Consider the following 16,545-nt stretch of genomic DNA (forward strand, 5'->3'; position numbering starts at 1 on the left):
ACAACAAGACTCCAAGTCTAATCTATAACAAAAGTAGTAAATTGTGAATATATCAAATAATCTCTCCTACTTCCACCACAAAGGGGATGTGAGCCTCCACGTGGTGGCAATGAAGAAGACAGTGGCTCTGGAAGTTGTGGCAATAGAACTGATGAAGATGAAGCCCATGTTGTTCGTGTTGAAGCATGGAACCTAGGAACCAAGGGATCAAATGGGGGTTGCATCTTGACTTGATCATCATCATCTTAGATAAGAGCATCCTCCAACTGCTATAATCGCAACACTCCATCCTCCAAATTGGGCTCCTTTGGATTTTTGTCCCAAACCTTAAGGTTTTTATTTATTAGTCTTTGAATCATCACAATAATGGGACAACAATCACAAGTTGTAGAGAACATAAACCAATCTCTTTGCCCAGTCTAAACTCAACATGCTCCTTTTAACACAGTGGATGAAATAATAAGAGTTTCAACACCTCTCTATAGAAGAAGTTGTTGGACAACTGATCCTCAATGGGTTAGTGTGGAAGCCGAATAGACAAAAGCAGTCCAAGAGACCTTGGGATGTGAAACCCAATGGTCACAACATGTACTATAAATGTAAATCATTTGTTAATAAAAATTGTACTCTCATGTTTTATCTTTCATATTTCTCTTGCTGCCCATGTGTGTTTAACATGGTATCAGAGCAAGCGTATTCCTGCCCTGCATAATTTCTTTGAGCCAATTGTTTTATGGCCTTTATGTGCAGATCATTTCTGCCATCTCTTATGAATATTTTCTCCCCAAAATTCTAGCTGCCACCTCTGTCTATCAGATCTGCTACTTACATGCACCAAGCCGTTTCATCTAATTATGTCTCTGCCATTCTGAATCTGCTCAGTGGTAATAATCTGCTCTCTGAGTGATAATATGGGTAACGCTTGGTATTCCCATCGAATACCTGCTCCTACAGTGTTGTCAGCGTTCCATTAGCGTTCCTTTGCCAGCTACTCTACTCAACGTCTCTCTGACTTCTGTTGCTCGGACAACACCAAAATTCTCCTTGCCACCCTAACGTATCTGACAGTTCTCCCTGATTCTCTCTGTGTCAAATTAAAACCCATTTTTGCATTGAGCGCACTTCAAAGATGTAGCAACACCCTTTCAGGTTTACTCTTGTTCCAGAAGAATCAAGAGAACAATTGGTACTCGAGAAGCAGCACTACTTGGCCAGTGATTTCAGAGAATTTTGATTCTGTAATGATCGAAAAAGGCTCTCACCGTGATTATAATATTGTTGCTGAAGAAAATGGCAATCCTCTCGTTGTGAGCATGCTGCCACCGCCATTGCCCAAGTCTCCTACTGATTCATGGCTCCAACGTGCAATGCCTTTAGTCATTGCCTCTAATTCCATGAATCATCGCAATTAAATCGAGGACTTCGCTGAGCAACAAAAACACGTCCAGATGAAGTCGACACCACATGGGAAGCCATGCGATATATCAAAATATCACAGCATGGAAGATTTTTGCATTTAAGAAAAAACAAATCAAAGATTGCAAAGATAATTGAAGCCTAGTCGTTTTCTACTTCCTGGACATTGTATCGATTCTACAGAAAATTGGACCATTATCGCATGCGTTCGAAAGCTTACAATCGGCCTCCAAAGATTGTGAGGAGTTAAGAGCGTTTAAGGAATTTTATTGGGAATGCAATGAAGATGTCACAGTTCGATGGTAAGAGACCTTTAGAATATTCATTATGTGCTTGATTTTCATTTATTATCTGATGTGCTTGGAATGTAAGGTTACGGCAATATGTATTTCAATACAAATATACCAGTTTCCACTATTTCAGAAATTTACCTGGATTTAACCACCTGCGGGGAAATTGGGTTTGAATAAATCAATAAGATCTGCAATGTATCAACAATTTGTTTATTAGAGATACCATTGAAGAAATTTACCTTCTCTATCGTGGGCAAATGGGTTTAAACCAAATCAAAATGGTCTGCAATGTGTCAATTAACTAGAATTAGGCTCTAAGAGCTGAGGTTGGCTGGGAATTAACCACAGTCAGTGTCGAAGGAAGGAAGGAAGTAGGCGTGTGAAGAGAACGTCTAGTCTGGCTCTCACCCTTCGCTTCTTCCTTTCTAGGTTTCATTTGTGAAGCAGAAAACTCCATGGATTCCGATTCGAATTCCTCCAAGGCAATGGTTCGACATTGACATTGAGAAAAGCTACTGACATTCGTTTCTTGTGTGTGGTTATAAATTATCATGATGACTGGAAGATATTTACGCATTATGCTGATTAAAAGAAAAATGAACATCAGTGAATGATCCTCTTGTCCTAAGTCGCACAAGCTGCATTTTCAGATCACTGATTCAGTTGTCCAAACAATATAAATCACATTGACAGATGTCTTGAATGTTTGCTCCAGTTGTATAAGTCATTTACGTTAGGCGGCTTCCCTGTAGGCTAGTCAGTTTCCACTTTCGGGCAAAGCAGTTACCTTTTGGGATTAGACAATGACCCATAAGGCTCTGAAAGCATCGTAATAACGTTAGCCATTAATGGGCGAAGATTTACATCGGTTTGTGTACAGAAAACCAACATGAATGCATCTAGTGGCTTCCTCCATATCGCATGATTGAATTACTGTTGGATTGAGGACAGATTGATGAAGGTTTTGTGGCTATAATAATCTTGTGTATTGATGCCATGAAAAGGCACGGTTTCTCAAGAACAGAAATGCCACATATATATTGATGATGTCTAGTTACAATAATTAAGGAATAATCAGGTTGTATTGGTACAGTAAGCAAGGTTTCACAGTTGCATTTCCTTGTCACTGTGTTCTTGTAGCAGTACACTATAACTCTGTCATTGGAACAATCACTTCACCTTTGATACAGTGTTTTAGCATTCAACAGTGATATCAAATACTCATATATTGTACTGATCATTATCAAATACACAATTTCAGTGATATCATCATAGCATCAAATTTAAGGTCTTCAATAGTAACGTAGCTTCATCATCTTATTTTTTATATGGATTGTAATTGGTGCTTGCTGGTTGCACACTGATCATTTGTTGCACATTTATAAAGGATATTGCTAGTGGGTGTTACTTTTTTGCATTGAGTAGTAGTTGTGATCAGTTTTTAAGGTGTAATTCTGACATTAAAGAAAAAATGGCCAAAATCAATTAAGTATTAGAGTTCATCAAAACTCTGATATTGTCTACTACTCATGATACATTAAAAATCAACAAAGTTTCTCTCATAGACATTCAGGTCTGTCTACAAAATGCACAAGAGAAAATTGATTTTTTGCAGCTCGAATCTCAGCTACAGCAAGAAGAATTAAAACAAAGGAATCATTTTGAACATGTTTTTGTTCAGAACATTGAGACTGCAACCCATCAGAAGCAAGTCAATAATGTTACAGCTGGTTCAGATTTAGTACCCAAGAAAGCAGCAATTGTACATGCAGATGCAGAAACTCAGTCTGCACTTCCCAAGCCCATCATCAGACCTTGGGAACAGCTTGTCCACAACAAGCACAGAATTAGTCTTGGATATGACAAGGACTTGTCCCTTCATATTCCAGACTACTCAAAGCCCATTTAGTTTCAGAGTGCTGGATTCCTTCATGACAGTTCACATCCAGCTGTTCCAGATGCCCCTCTTCCACAGCAACAACAACAACAACAGATTGTGAAATGCCAACATTGTGACCGAGTTGGCCATTTGAAAGATAACTGTTTTGATCTTCATCCATGTAATCACTGTCATAAAACCACCCATTCTTCACACAGATGCTTCAGAAACAAACGTCCTGCAAGAACAAATATTCATCTTGGATGGATCGCTTCTTGGCAATGGGCATCAACAGCCAAGAAGATATTCCAATCACATGTCAGAACTTGTTCCAAAGTATTGAACAGTCTTGCAGTTGAATTTTCTCCATCATCTCACCGTGTATCTAACAGGGGGGGAAATGATGGTCATCTACAAGCTTCAAAGCCACATCAAGCGAGCCTGAGCCACAACCTGCCACACCAGTTTCAGAGTTGTAGCCAGAAACAAAGATGCCCCTGAGCATGCCTCCAGTTGGTAATCTGGGACACTTCCTCTAGCAGAAGACTTCAGCTTCTTGCCAGTTTCGGAAGAATTCCAGGAACAAAATTGAGAACACTTCCTCTAGTAGAAGACTTCAACTTCTTGCCAGTTTTGGAAGAGTTCCAGGAATTGCATTAAGCATTCCAGAGTTGTTGGTCATCCTTAAACCATCACAGGTTGAGACTTCCCTTTTCAGGTTGAAGTTTTCCCTTTTATGCGGGGTGAGACCTCCCTTTTATGGTTGAAGGTTTCCCTCTTCAAAACAATAGGATCACTTCCTCTAGCAGAAGACTTCAGCTACTTGCCAGTTTTGGAAGAGTTCTGAAAACTACACTAAGCGTTCCAGTGTTGGTGGTCATCCTTAAACCACCGCCCTTTATACCAACATTTCAAAGAGCACATTCAGCCTAGTGCTGCCATGCATTTTTGCACATTTTGTATTACAACTCTCTTCTTGGACTAATACATAACCCTTCGGATTAAGGGGGGAATGTTGGACACCTAATCCTCAATGGGTTAGTGTGGAAGCCGAATAGACAAAAGCAGTCCAAGAGACCTTGGGATGCAAAACCTAAAGGTTACAACATGTACTATAAATGTAAATCATTTGCTAATAAAAATTGTACTCTCATGTCTTATCTTTCATATTTCTCTTGCTACCCATGTGTGTTTAACATAAGTGTTTACCACCTATGATAGCACCCGCAATGCCAAAGTTTGTAGAAGTGGAGTAGCACCTCCATGCATGTTCCACCACTCAAGAAAAGAAAAATTCTTTCGATCTCTAATTGTATGCATGCTCCCAAATGGACCAATGCTAAGTGTATAGTTGCTCAAATGTTTCCGTAGCATGGTAGACTCCTCATTAGGAACTAATTTATCCAATGTTTTCGTATAACTATTTAGAACCTATGGATCTAAGTGTGGTTTTCTCGTGCTCCCTCCCCAAGTGTTGGTGCTGGTGTTGAAAACCATGATGGATGATACTATTTAGGTGCCAGAACATATACTAAGGCATGCAATGGAATGTTTAGCATATCCCATCGTTTTTCCACGTCTACATGAATATAATTGCCCAAGGTGATATCTCTAGGATCAACAACGTCTTTAATCTACCCCAACATGCTATCCAATTGCTCATACACCTCCCCAATTATTGGCCGATTTGAATCTGCAAACTTGATCATGTAATAAATTGGTTTAATGAATTTCAAAGCATATTTAATCTGTGACCAAAAGTAATTGCCAAGAATAGTGTCCTTAGCTACATTAGCACCATCTCTATCAGTGTTAATTTCCTCCCATGATTCAGAGGTCACCATATTAGTTAAAGTTTGGCTCACCTTCACCAGCCGCCTAAAGGTGAGGTAATAACTTGCAATTCTTGCTTTTGCAAGTTTAAGCAACTACAACTTGGAGTTTCGAGTAAGTGCCATAAAAGCAGTTCACCCTTGTATGCCCTATGATAAATTTAATGAGTTGATACCCTCTCTTATAAAGCTCATTAATCCATCCACATCCTTTTTGCTTCACAATATCATGAATCAAAAAGCTCAATGTGTGCACCAAACACCTGAACCAAAAGATGTGTGGACGAGTACGCTCAATAATTTTTCCTGTTGCCTTACAATTTGTTGCATTATTAGTGATCACTTGGACCGCATTATTAGGACCAACATCTTTGATTGATTGCAATAAGAGAGCTGCAATGTTTTGGGAAGTTGCACTAATGGAAGAGTCGTGACATGTAATAAACACTGCACCACTAGTAGAAACACCACAAAAAGTTAGATTCTAACGTTTGTCCACCCATCTAATACAGTGGATACCCCCAAAATCCACCCACTCATTTGTAAAACTTGTCAAAGCTCTTTGAACCTTTGCTTTTTCTATTTCTAATAACTTTGTTCTCATAGTTGGGGCTGTTGTATCCTTTTGGGGATTCATTGATGGCCTTAACCATATCATGCTAATAGGGAGAGCGAAGCACATTTGCAAGCACAAAGAAATTGGACTATCTTTCCATCCACATCATCCCTCCCAGCAGCATTCAAGAAATCCCCTATTGTTCTTCTACTTCCAGAGGTTGAAGAAGTACCATGAGGAGATGAGCTATCAAATCTAGAGGTTGCACTTGATTCAAAATGAATTTTTTGTTTCTTGTATTTCTATTATGCAACCTCCTCTATTTGGATGTATTTTCTTCTTTGTTCAACAAGAACCTATGGGCAAATTGTTATCCCCACGGCACACTTTTTGTCATCATTGTCCAACACCCCACAAAGATGCCTCCTCACATGGGTATATGAACCACTATATGGTTTTCCTCCATGACAACCATGAGGGCACAAAAACTTGTAGCTTCCACCACCTTTTTCCCCTTCAAGTTTGGTCACAAAATCCCACAAGGGTGTCAATGCAGCGTTCCTCTCTAGCATTTCAGTTATCTTCATCCCCTTCCTCTTAAAACCGTTCCTCCTCATCATGCATTGGGTCACTCATATGGGGACCACTATCCTCTTGTTCTTCTTCCCTTCTATTCCTACTCCCCCTTGCCATCATGAAAACCAAAAGTGGAATGATACATAGAAGCCAAAAGAGCACCATTTTGGAATATGAATATAGATGGGCAACCTGCAATGAAATGAGCAAGAAGAAAGAATGGGAAAGAGTAGGAGAGGGAGGAGAAAAAATACAAACAACAACAGAAAAATGAGGGATTGGGGTTTGCACTTACCTCTTTATCTCTTGTAGATGGAAGCCCTTCTTTACTCCTCCAAGCTCCTCCTCCTCCGCTACTCCTAGTTCCTTCTCCTTCACTCCTCCAAGCTCTCATCGAGCTTCTCTTCTCCAAGCTCTCTTCTCCTCTCTTCTCCAAGCTCTCCAAAAATAGAAGAGTGATGAAATGAGAGGAGGAAATAAGTGGGGAAAATAAGCTTATCCCCATCTATCATTTCCCTAACTCAAACTAAATCCGCCCCAAACTTAATTTAGACCCAAAAAACGGGTAAACCATGCGGCACTGCCTGTCGACCATCAAATCCGCTCCTCTAGATTCCCTCGAGGGGATGTTCTCCTTAATTAATCGAGATTCACATCAAAGCCCAACTTTGGGTTTTTTTTGCCCCAACTACCCCAAACTTGCCAAAACATTGGGTATTTTGAGGGTTTTCCCTTTTATCGAAAACTATAGTCTACGAGGATCGATGGGTTACTTCATCCCTATTAGCCCATCAACTTTTAGGGAACATTACAAATATGCAATTGAGGGGCATTGTTAGACACCCTTGTCAAGTCATTTATAGAAAGCTACTAGACAACCGGATTCGTCCTAGAGGCCCCTTGAATCCCAAATCCAGCATGTCCGACGAGATTCTGCCCTGATTCGTGTCCAAATCCAATGACACGTCATGTCCTTTCCTGACTCGTCAAATCTGAGGCCATGTCCCGATTTTCATCTGCGTGTCACGATTTTGGGAATCGTGTCCTGTTTCCAAGACTCGCTAAGCTCAAAAAGTGACCTACGCGGGTATGAAAAGGCCGCATTTGGTCATTATAGCCACGCATATTTTCATTTGGCAAGCGTTTTAGCAGCTTCATGATCAAGTCTAGGCCCTAGTATTGAAATGTCATTCATGGTAATGTTAAATTCTTAAAGTAAAAGGATGAAAATGAAGATTAAGGAGAATAATCTTCATTTTCATCCTTTTACTAAAATTTTTAACATTACCATGAAATGACTCAGGATGTTTGAGAGTGGTTCCGGCCTCATTGGATTTCATATGGAGAAAGTAGAATTTTTAATTTCATTCAAAATCCAACAGACTTATCAGGTTTTCAGGATTTTAGGATTGGGGGATTGCAATGTTTCCATTGAATTTTGTCATGTATTAGGGTAGGGAACTCGTATTTAATCAAGAGCACCAAACCAAGAGGTTTTGAAAATGTCGCTCCCGCTCCTCGCTTTCGCTCCTGCTCCCAAGTAACACTATTCCTGATGATATGGGTCTGGACACCAGTGTTGAGTTGGCATTGGCCAACATGGATCTCAATTATCCAGTGCTAGAGCCTGTTAGATTTGATGACTTAGAGGGGTCATCCTCCACACCAGCAGATGCAGAGGCGACTATGGATACAGGGGAGGAGGAGGATGCAGAGGAGAGCAGTGGGGACCATGATGATGAGGACATTGATGCTGATTCTGATGCTGATTGATGCCTTGAGGCTTGTATACCTGTAGTTGTTTTATATTTTCTATTTCTATTTGCCATTGGCATTGCACCAGCACTACCTATGTAACACATTTTGATTTGATGACTTAATGAGAAAACTACAGTTGTCAGTGTGTTTATCTTACTATCTTGTAGTTGTAAGTTGTCTTTCAGTTATGAATTATGAATCATGATTTAAATTTTTAATAGATTTATCATTTATATAACTAGTACCACTGACATTTATTTGAATTTTGTATGTACTAAGCATGCTAATAGCTATAGATGAAGATCTATGTTTGAAATCAATAAATTTGTATCATTAATTAAAATTTGTGTAAGAAATATCTAATTTTTAATATATATATATATATATATATATATTAATAAAATAATATATAACGAATCCTACGTGTCCTGTTCCGAGGGGTCAACGTGTCTGAATCCGACACCACGAATCTCGAATCCTACGTGTCCCGAATCCCCATGTCAGGTGACTTAGGAAAGCTATGTCACCTTCTTTACTTTTTTTATTTTAGTGTAATCCACCAATAAATCTAATTGTGAATTATAACTAATTGCTTTAAGAGTTTGAGCAAAGAATCAAATACTTATAAAGTTATTTTTCCTTCCTTTAGGCCATTAGCATTGAAGGAATTATTTTCCTCTCAAACACTTGTTTTAATTACCAATATTGTTTGTACTTGCAAGTGCCCATTATGCAAATGTAATCAACTCCTGTGATCACTTACGACTTCACATGGTATAGCATTGATGTTACAAAATATAAATAGAATGCTTGTTGCATCAATAGAAGTGAGGTGCATTCCACTGCATTAAAGTTAACATATGTTGGGGCGATATAAAAAAATACAAAAACTAAAAATATAATAATACTAAATCTAATGTGGGCTCTCAATAACACTCATTCACAGAACTTTATGTTGCCAAGAAACGTGTGTTGGGGTACGAGTGCGAGGATGGGTGCGTCACTTTTTGAAACAAGGTACATGGGTTCATTGCCCCAACTACCCCAATCTTGCCAAAACATTGGGTATTTTGAGGGTTTTCCCTTTTATCAAAGACTATAATCTACGAGGATCGATGGGTTACTTCATCCCTATTAGCCCATCAATTTTTAGGGAACATCACAAATATGCAATTGAGGGGCATTGTTAGACACCCTTGCCAAGTCATTTATAGAAAGCTATGTCACCTTCTTTACTTTTTTTATTTTAGTGTAATCCACCAATAAATCTAATTATGAATTATAACTAATTGCTTTAAGATTTTGAGCAAAGAATCAAATACTTATAAAGTTATTTTTCCTTCCTTTAGGCCATTATTTTCCTCTCAAACACTTGTTTTAATTACCAATATTGTTTGTACTTGCAAGTGACCATTATGCAAATGTAATCAACTCCTTGTGATCACTTATGACTTCACATGGTATAGCATTGATGTTACAAAAGATAAATAGAATGCTTGTTGCATCAATAGAAGTGAGGTGCATTCCACTGCATTAAAGTTAACATATGTTGGGGCGATATAAAAAAAATACAAAAACTAAAAATATAATAATACTAAATCTAATGTGGGCTCTCAATAACACTCATTCACAGAACTCTATGTTGCCAAGAAACGTGTGTTGGGGTACGAGTGCGGGGATGGGTGCGTCACTTTTTGAAACAAGGTACATGGGTTCATCAAGGGTATATTATAATTTATATATATTATATATTATAAACTATAATATATATGAATTTTGAAATCTTCCAACTTACAACAACAAAAAATAAATCTTTTAAAGACTTAAACATAACATTCACCTTGAAATTTCAAATTTGATATCAAGTGGAAATTGCAATTTACATATTGAAATGAAGACAATAACTCCCTTCAACAAGAAAACCAAAGTAGATTATAAAATTAATATATTTGTTTAAGAACTTTACACCATAAAAACACATTCCTCGTATATGGATACTACTAAATAAATAAAGAACTTAATGTCAAAGTGTTGTGTTGAATGTGATGAAACATTTATATTACATGGGTATTCACATTGTGGAGAAATTTATCAAAGCAGAAGAAAAGCAAGGAAATTAGCAAACACTTAAGATAGCAAAACGTATTTTTTAAGTGCATATATCCTTCAGATGACTTGTACTTAATGGTATTTCTACATTTTTTTAAATGCATATATCCTTCTTAAGATGACTTGTACTCAATGGTATTTTTGTAAAAGGATGTCGTATTTCAATTAGAGGCATGCATTACTAATTAGTAATTATATCATTAAGAAATAAAATCCAAGAACTAATTCATGGCAAAGAAATTTTAAAAACATGTACTTTTGAAATGATGGGACTTTAAGACCTCAAAACTTTAGATTTGAAATGTTTTACTAAGATAGGAATTTTGATAAAAATCATGGCAAAGAAATTAAAAAACCTATACTTCTTTCGAAATGATGCGACTTTAAGACCTCAAAACTTTAAATTTGAGAGGTTTTACTAAGACAAAATTTTCTTTTTCTTGCCCAACACCACATAAGAACCCATCACGCACCCATTTTTGGGGTTCACACACCCATTTTCAAGGTTCGATGAATCCATTTAAGCAAAGGAACCCAGGCCACAAGTATTGAGTATTGGGTTCCTATGGGAAGAACTTAATTTGTATGGGTGCATCTGGGAAGTACCCACTTCAACACCCAATTTGTGGGGACGAAAACTCGAGATGGGTTCACAAACCCCACCCCCAGGTTTGCGAACCCGTGCTTCACAAACAAAACTATATATACATAAAAATAACTCTAGAAAAAACTAAAGCATATCAACTATTGGAAGAAGAGGACTCATGAGTTTGTTTGGCATCATTCCTGACTATTGTTTATCAACACATTATAAACTGTGAGCTGCATGATACAAAACAAATATATATATATATAAAGCACATAGATCTAGAGTTAAGTTGGACCTTGAACTAATGCCAAATTACCAACTTCTTGAGGCAAGATGGTTTAAATATGTGCATATTGCAACTTCAATATAGCTCGCGTTTTAGTCGGGAGTGAGAAGCCCCAAAAATAGATCATTTTTTATAACGAGCCAATAATACATCTAAAACACCAGACTCTGCCACAATTTGGTTTCTAATGTGCAAAATGTGAAGCCCCATAAACCAAACTCTTGAATAAATCTGCCATTTAATTTCCTAACCCTCGCATATGCGGTTGATTGCTTGGACTTTGTGGACTTTGTGACACTCTGCAAGACTATGGATTCCCTTGGTATAGGAAGGCAAGGATGCAGTCTCAAGGTGTCGATTCTCGAATTGCATACTACAAAGGGGTTTTGGAGCACCAGACTCAAAAGTTCGTTTTAGCTAAGAGCAACCTTTTAGCACTTAGAAAATGGGAAAGATGGCAGATCTTTCAAAATGCGACAATTGGACAGTTGGAAAGGGTTGACTAATTAAAATAACAAAACCCTTTGTTATGCCTTCGCGTAACGGAACCTGGCCGTGACGCAAAGCCTGTAAAGAGTTTCCTGGGTTTAACTACCAAATGATATGATCAGCTACATCTTTTACACAAATAGGTAGACGGGTGTCAGTGAGTGAGTGGATGTGTGTTGTGAAGGGGGTACGCTGGAAAATTGAGGAAAAACTACCTGAGAACCCCAGCCAATGACTCCGATCTGTTTGATGCCTTTGAAAGCCTTGGGGAGCAGCTCGAACAGATCTCTCCCTCCTCTCACAATATACTGTGCACACACAACAATATACAGAGCAACGACCACATTATATATAGAAAATATATCCGTAGAAAATTATATAGAAGCTATCAAACATAACTTTGTTTAGATGTTAACAGCAATACCTCATCTTGGCCAGCAAGCGTGACCTTCTCTTTCTTGAAAACATCGGTTTGGAAATCGATGCGCGAAGGCGTTTTGGTGAGAGGGGCGGCCACCATGTGAGCACCCAGGGCTCCCCCTCTGCCGCGGCCCCTGGTATTTAACCCCCAGTTTAACTTAGTGGGGATTTGCACTCCCTTTAACGACTGTGAACAAAACCCCAAATTACAGGGGCCGTTGCGCTTCTCGGCCTGGGCGCTGCCATTGCCATTAGTCACAGCAGCAGCGCTGCCGATCGATGCACCCACTGTCACAGCCGCCATCACCACTGCACACTATCTCCCAGCGAACAAAAAGACAAGCACGCTCCCTTCAAAGTGGCAGAAGAAATGAGGGAAGAGAAAAGAAGAGTTCCGCTCCTTTCTGTGAGTCCTTGTATAGATCACGATTGCCCTCCTTTCTCTCCGGTCACCTTTGGGTAGCGACGGGACGGAAGGTCTAGGGTTTAGGCTTTCCTCCTTTGACAAACACAAGTTCCAAAACGCTCATCCTTATCCTTGCCAACATATATATGGTGTTATGAAAATATTTGTAAAATTCTTATACATGTGTAGTGTTCTAAAAAATATTAGTAAAATTCTTATAATAGAACAACCGACGCTTCAAAACACCTATCCGGTTAACTACACGTTTCCAATCACTTTGCCATACTGATTTGCACGTCACTCCATACATTTATTTATAACGTATAAACCAGGAGAGGAAATCGGAAAAAATTAACTCTTCCACAAGGGACGAGCCAAGCAAATTGTTTTCCAAAACACATAAATTATTCATGGGCCCCTCATTGTATGGAAGAAGAGTGCAATCATGCTTAAGTCTCTTGTTAGAGCCAAGCAATTTGTTTTACGAAAACACACATAACTTATTCATGGGCCCCCCATTGTCTGGAGGAAGAGTGCAATCCTGCTTAAGTCTCTTGTTTTCAACTATTAGCATTTATCTTAAGCCTACACTCTTTGTATACACGTTTTCACATGACGGAGAAACTCAAGGTTTTACAATGGTGTAACGAAAATAATTATTATTTAAATGATTTTTAAAAATAAAATGTTTGATATTTAATTAAATAATAAATATAAATTTAGGTGGGGTTATGCAAGTGTGTAAATATTAATGGGGTTTTTACCGAAATTATAAGGAAAATGTTGAAGAAAATATGGAGAAGAAAATTTTGAAAACTTATAGACTTTGGTGAAAGCATTTTTTGGGGGATGTGGAATTGATGTTGCTTTTGAATGTAATGGTTCTGGCCAGAATCCAAATTCTTTAATAGAAATATCAATGTTCTTTTTAAAAATATATATATATATAAACATAGGTAGATGAACAAGCAGGAGAAATCCTTAATCCATTGTACCAAAATATTTAGTTGGTTAATTTTCAATGCACAAGTCGTGAGGGTCAAAATGACATACTTCCCTTTGAAGATGTTTTGACACGGAAAAAATTTAATCATGGAGGAAGAGGTTGCATCAAAAGAGGAAGAGGTATTTCATTCCCCTAGAAACACCAATAATTATCAGGGATCTTTGGTTTATGGATCTATGAACAAAAAATCAAAGTGTGAAAAGGTAATTCATGAAAAACCACATAAGAAAGTAGGTCGTCGCACTAATAGAGATGTTAGAAGAGCACAAGCAAAGAAGGATAAAGAGTTAGGCTCTCAAAGGTTAATGGAAGTGGCCTTTCAAACAAACCCAAGACAAGACTCAATAAATCATCCATAAATCTCTCATGTTTTTTCAAAGTAGATTTGCTTTTGCTTTATGTACAAAATATCACCTATTCGACCCACTCGGAAGATGGAGCGAACTTTCTGCTCTGAAACCCTAGCTGAGAAGGGTTAGGGCACTCCCTTTGCTACAAACGATCTGTTAGCATCGCCTTCCTACGTCGAGATTATCGCTATGGATGACAGCCTACCTCGTCACCTCATCTCCTGCGTTGTCAACCCGATTCCCTGCCTTCTCGTGTCGTCGTTGTTGGTTGTCTACCGAGTGTCGGCAATGGATGTCGACGTGGTTGAGTATTCAGAGGATCCGCACACCAAAGGGTCCATCTGGACTATCCCGAGGTTTTCATCGGTGAGGACGGATAACAGAACACCAGGCACAGTCGCTCCATCTCTGCAGTATCTCTCTTGTAGTCGTTACAACCCTGGACCCTCCTCGCTTCCTATTCCGTCCGCCGATTTTTCCTTAGGTTCGTCGGGTCTCAACTGCCCTCCCCTCTCGCCGGCAACCCTAACCTATCTCGTATCTTGCATTCCCTCGTCTCCTACTTTTGATTTCGTCCTCACGAACTTTCCTCATCTGAATACCCCCTCCACAAACCCTCATGCGGTCGGACCTTCCTCTGGATTCGTTACTCCCCTGCAATAGGTTGCGCCACACCTTTTGTCTCACTCCTTGGTTACTCCTAGCCTCTCCTCATCCTCATCCAAGTGCTTTGAATCCCCTACTATTAACCCTCAAACCGACACCCCTTTATCTCGAAGGCATAATACGGGTTCACAAGACCTTCTATAGGCTCATCCGACTGCTCCGCAAACACGGAAAAAAACAAAAGTGTGTAAAGGAAACACATAAGAAATTGGAGCTCAGCTTTGGGGTGGATGTGCACATGGCGGAGGTGGTGGATACTGCTAACTTGGTGCTGGTTAGAAGGGTTCGAGGGCATGCTTACACAGTTGGTCGTCTACGCTAATGGGTCATGGAGATTTGGGTACATATCATGACGGAACTCCCATTTGTAACCACCTTGGCTTGAGGATGGTTCGCGCTGAGTTTCGCTACAAAAGAATAGACAACTTGGGTCCTGTCATGACACTGGCATATAGAGATGGCACCAGTCCTGCTCAAGCGATGGAGCCCACTTTTCGACCCTTAGCATGAACAGGTGGGAGTTGGACCAATTTGGGTCAAGCTTCCGGGCCTACCCCTGCTTTTTTGGTCCGAAGATGTATTTTCGCGCATCGGGAATGCACTGGCACATATCTAGATTTTGACAAGTCTTATGAATCCTCGACCAACAAGTATATGGCTTGAATTTTGGTTTATTTGGATATTAGGGAAGGATTGGAGGCTCAGATCACTCTGCATTGGCGAAGATTTACTAGAATTCAACTCCTGGATTATGAAGGTGTTCCCTTCCGTTTCTGAAGGTGCCATAAAGTGGGGCATTTATTCAAAGACTGTCCTTTGGTTAACCTTGTCAGATCTTCGACCAAAGAACCAGATGCAGCGGCTACAGGAGTTCCATCAACTGCAGAAGAGTCGATCTCTCGATCTCAAGGACCAACTCTCACAGGATGCGACGATGCTTAGATCCCTATTCAGATTGCTCCCAGGCCTCCTTCACCACCCATGACGAGATCTAGGGCTACAGCTGCAGCTGCGGCTGCTCGATCATCGGGTACTACTTCTCCCCTCTACTCTACATCTCCTATTATTTCTTATGTTTCTGTTTTGCATCATCATGTTGCATTTGCATCCATTCTCGGCATCTCATCGTCCCCGTTATCTTGCCCATTGGACTAGAACCCTCAGACCATCGCCACCACTCCGCCTTCCATACCTGATCTACCCTCTGATCCCCTCCTGGAGGTTCCTACCTCTTCGGGGCTCTCACACTCTTACAATCTCCGGTCTCGTACATCCCTCCCACCTGAACTACCTGGGATCAAGCTGATTTCCCCTCCCATATCCACCAAGTCCACCAGAGGCAGACATTCTTTCATCTCCAAGGCAATCATACAAGTTGGGGTTGACGTTGTTATGGGCAAGCAATCCACACTCGACAGGTTTCTTAGAGCATCGAACACCCTACATCGGTTTTTGACATGAAATGGTTATCTTTCAACTGCAAGGGCCTGGCAAGCCCTGCCAAAAAATCTACCCTCTGAAGACTGTTGGAATCTGAGACCTTCGACATCCTTTATCTGCAAGAGACTCTGGCCAATGCATACCAGATTGTCCCTGTACTTCAATCACTGAAACCTTGTTGGATCTTCCATGCTCACGATGCTATTAGACGATCTGGTGGTATTGCTTTGGGGATTAATCCTCGCACCATTAAGACTCTCTCCATTTGGGGGGGAGTTGGATTCATTAGTATGGACATCTTCTCCTCTGAATTAGGTCTGGAGATTAGAATTTTGAATATCTGTGCCCCTTGCCTCAACCAAGTTGAATTTTGGACTCATCTACTTAACCTATCCCTTGTCAATTACAACAATCTCATCATAGGAGGGGACTTTAATTTCTCTATTGGATTTGGGGAATCCTGGGGCAGTAATG

At 39.7% G+C, this 16,545-nt stretch overlaps 1 pseudogene across 1 annotated transcript in view; it reads right to left on the reverse strand.

Moving 5' to 3' along the window:
* LOC149180291 (ketol-acid reductoisomerase, chloroplastic-like) overlaps positions 1–12,719 on the reverse strand; it is a 68,876-nt pseudogene extending 56,157 nt beyond the window's left edge. Inside the window, exons 1-2 of the transcript XR_016256908.1 lie at positions 12,208–12,719; positions 11,999–12,091 (exon numbers count right to left, since the gene is read on the reverse strand). The product of XR_016256908.1 is annotated as a ketol-acid reductoisomerase, chloroplastic-like (transcript). The remainder of the gene's footprint in view (positions 1–11,998; positions 12,092–12,207) is intronic.
* Between the last annotated feature and the right edge of the window lie 3,826 nt (positions 12,720–16,545).

This window comes from Pinus tabuliformis, chromosome 3_2 (assembly GCF_031772625.1).
Source record: "Pinus tabuliformis cultivar Carrire ecotype Pingquan chromosome 3_2, CPIR1, whole genome shotgun sequence".
NCBI classification, from domain to species: Eukaryota; Viridiplantae; Streptophyta; class Pinopsida; order Pinales; family Pinaceae; genus Pinus; species Pinus tabuliformis.